The sequence below is a fragment of the Furipterus horrens genome, unplaced genomic scaffold, assembly GCF_987537825.1.
Source record: "Furipterus horrens unplaced genomic scaffold, mFurHor1.1.pri manual_scaffold_2, whole genome shotgun sequence".
NCBI classification, from domain to species: domain Eukaryota; kingdom Metazoa; phylum Chordata; class Mammalia; order Chiroptera; family Furipteridae; genus Furipterus; species Furipterus horrens.
The window spans coordinates 133,493,423-133,496,794 of NW_028327172.1; the positions used below are offsets into that span (position 1 = coordinate 133,493,423).

The 3,372-nt window shown below is 42.5% G+C and overlaps 1 pseudogene; it reads right to left on the reverse strand.

Annotated features, from left to right (window-relative positions):
* Nucleotides 1-1,410: 1,410 nt before the first annotated feature.
* Nucleotides 1,411-2,774, reverse strand: LOC150019534 (U1 small nuclear ribonucleoprotein A pseudogene; annotated as a pseudogene).
* Nucleotides 2,775-3,372: the final 598 nt, after the last annotated feature.

Sequence of the window (3,372 nt, forward strand, 5' to 3'; positions counted from 1 at the left end):
CCCACTCCACTCCCAAACCTTCAAACATGGGAAAATTCGACATATGTTGTGAAGAGCCCCCAGGTCACTATAGAACATGTTTTCAGTAAACATTTTTATTGTTTACTGTCTGCTGAAGCCTGTGACATTTCTGTTTAGAAGCATAAGGGCATAGTAACAACTGAATGGCATTGCCACCTACTAGATTATGATGAGACTGCTGATCTATGCAAATTTGATTATATTTTATGTGAACTATGCATTTAGAATCCCAGTCATATGATTCATTCATCCAATTATCCAACACATACTTACTGAACTCCTTCCATATATTATGTTTTATAATGACCTTGTGCTGGGCTCTGAGGTTACAACAGTGAACAGGACAGACAAGATCCCTATCCTCGTGGGCCTGTAGAGATGTGCTCTGGTTGTCACTAGCCACTTCTGACTATTGAACACTTGATATGTTGTTAGTCCCTACTGAGATGTACTGAAAGTATAAAATATACACTAATCTTAAAGACTTAGTATAAAAATGGTAAAATATCTCACTAATAATTATTTTATTGATTATATGTTGGACCAATAATATATTGACCTAATGGGTTAAATAGACTGTATTATTGAAATTAATATTACTTTCTCTTTTTACTTTTTAAAATTGAGCTACTTGAACATTTAAGGTTGCATATGTGGCTTGCATTATATTTTTATTGAACACTGGCTGGTGTGGAGAGAAAGCTAGATGCTGAGCAAATGATCAGACAAGTTTTGAGTACTGCTGAGGGGCACTAAAATGTGCTACGGAGGCTGGAGACATTGGCGCATAACATAGTCTAGACAGTTGAGGAAGATGTGTGAAAGAAGCTTGTGTCTCTAATAAATGGTTGGTTGTGTTACATTTAGTGATATTTCTAAGAGTAACAGTCTTATTAGTGCAGCTATTTTAAGGTATAGAGCATTCATTTGTTTAACTGCTAGACTTGGTCACGGATGAGGATCATATTAGCTCAGCCCTGTGTTAAGGCCTGGCTGCTACATTTTGAGAACAAGCTATGAATGGTATTAATTGTGTGTGTGTGTGTGTGTGTGTGTGTGTGAGTGTGTGATATGTGTGTTAAAATGGCAGCACTGTGTTTTAATAATGATAGTTAATATTTATGGAGAATTTTCTTTGTACCTGAGGTTTTTTTTTTTTTTCTTTGGTAGAAAATCAAACATTAAAAACAACAAAACACTTTAATTCCAACCTAATGGCGCCAGGTGCAATGTCTGGGGACAGACTCTGGGTACAGTGCTGTGTGACCATTCACTTACACATGTGGCTCTAAGAAGGCCCCCTCAGGGGACTTACCTTCATGGGGCTGAGCCAAGGGGAAGAGGGGAGGCCCCAAAACAGGGGGTAGGAGCAGGCAAGGGGAAAAGACGCTACTTCCTGGCAAAAGAGATCTTCATGGCATTGTTCTGAATAAACTTGAAGCCTTGTAGGGCATCACTAGAGGCCCCTGCCTTATTGTCAAACTTCACAAAGGTGATGTTCTGCCGCCCTGTGACCAGCTGGACCTCCTTGAAGCCAGGGAACTGGTTGAAAAGCATGGACAGCATAAGCTCATTGGTCTCTTCTGGCAGACTGGTGAGGAACAAGATGTGATTTGGTGGGTTTTCTCAAAGAGGCTGAGCTGGTGGCATCTGGCCTAGCATAAGCTGCTGTGGGGGCATGGCCCCGGTGGGATCTGGCTGGGTGTAAGGCCTGGAGGTGGGACACTGCCAGGAGGTGACATGTAGGGGGGATGGCCTGGCATGTGGTGCGTGAGTCATCAGAGGCATGCCCGGGACTATAGGGGCTGCTGCCGCGCCCTGCACAGCCTTTGGTGGCTGGGGTCTCCTGGCTCTTGCGCTTCCTCTTCTCATGTTTATAATCCCGCTCCACGAAGGTGCCCTTCACGAGTCAGTCTTGGTGTGCTGGCTGCACATGGGCTTGTCATAGAGGGGGAAACCCTGCATGGAGTGCAGGGCATTATTGGTGGCGCTGCTGAACTGCAAGATGACAAATTCCTGGCCCCTCATCTTCAGGCTCCATGACACTAGGATATCCGGGATCTGGCCAAACTGGGAGAAGATGGCATAAAGGGACTTCTTCAGCTCAGCTTTCTGGATCTTCTTATTAAGGTTGTTGATATAAATAGTGTGCTTGGGGCAGGTCTCGGGAACTGCCACGTAGTGAGGTGCCTCAGAAGGGCAACAGAGATACAGTCCAGTAACGGACTCCTGCTCTGTTTCTGAATTCCGAGCACCTGTACCTGAGATATTTTTTGAAATACTATGAAAGTATTATCTCACCTCATCCCAGGAACAACTCTCTGAAGTGGTATCTTTATTATCTCCTCTTTACACATTCAGGGTAGGAGTTGGGGAGGTTGAGGGCCTTTCTTTATTCGTATTACCAGCATCTGGCCAATCCAGGATTTAAATTCAGGTAACCTGTCTTTAGCATGTCACATCTTTCCCCCAGGTTTGAATTTCAGTTCTGCCACATTAAGTGAATGAGATTTGAGTAAAATACTCAACTCCACTGACCCTCAGTTTCATCCTTTATAATATGAGAGGGATACCTTTGTGAGGAAGGAGGAAATTTTTGCTTTCCCCAGTTAGTTCTTCTGGCTGCTCAAAGAACTAAAATGACAAAGACAGACTAACAGAAAATATCCAAATTTAATTACATATGTACATATAGGAGTTCCATAAGAATATGGCCCTGAGGACAGATTGCGCAGTTGAGGCTTATATGCCATCTTGAGCTAAGGAGAAGGGGATGGAAGTGGTTTGGGACCTCACAGGGCAGTAAGGCAATTCACACAGGGAGAGGAAAGCAAATGTTTGGTAAACAGATGTTTGCTGGGCCATCTTTAACCACAGGACACAGGACTTTGATCAAACAGGTCTTGCTGGGTTCCTCTCTATCACACTTAGTTCACATTAAACTATAGTTATCTATGATGATAGCTCCTTCCTGGAGCAGGTTGTCTAGTTTCTTTTAGGCATTTAGTCTTTTGTTTCTTAAAAATAATAAGCTTAAAATAGTATCCCAAAGAGGCTTATTTTTTGAGTGAGAAACACTGCTCCTCTTCACATTTCTTGCAGTAAAATTTAGAGATAACCCATATATGATAAATACACTGTACCTAGCGCTTAGTATGTGCTCAGCAAATTGTGTTTATTGTTCTATTTAGAGCCTCCTGTTAGAGTGAATTGTTGCATTAAAATCTTGTATTTGTGTAAAAGCCAGATTAATTAGTTGAGTAGCCACTCTGAGTGTGGTTATCACCTACCTAGATGACACACAGGGTCATGTCAAAACATTGAAATGAGGGGACACATCTGCTTCCTCTC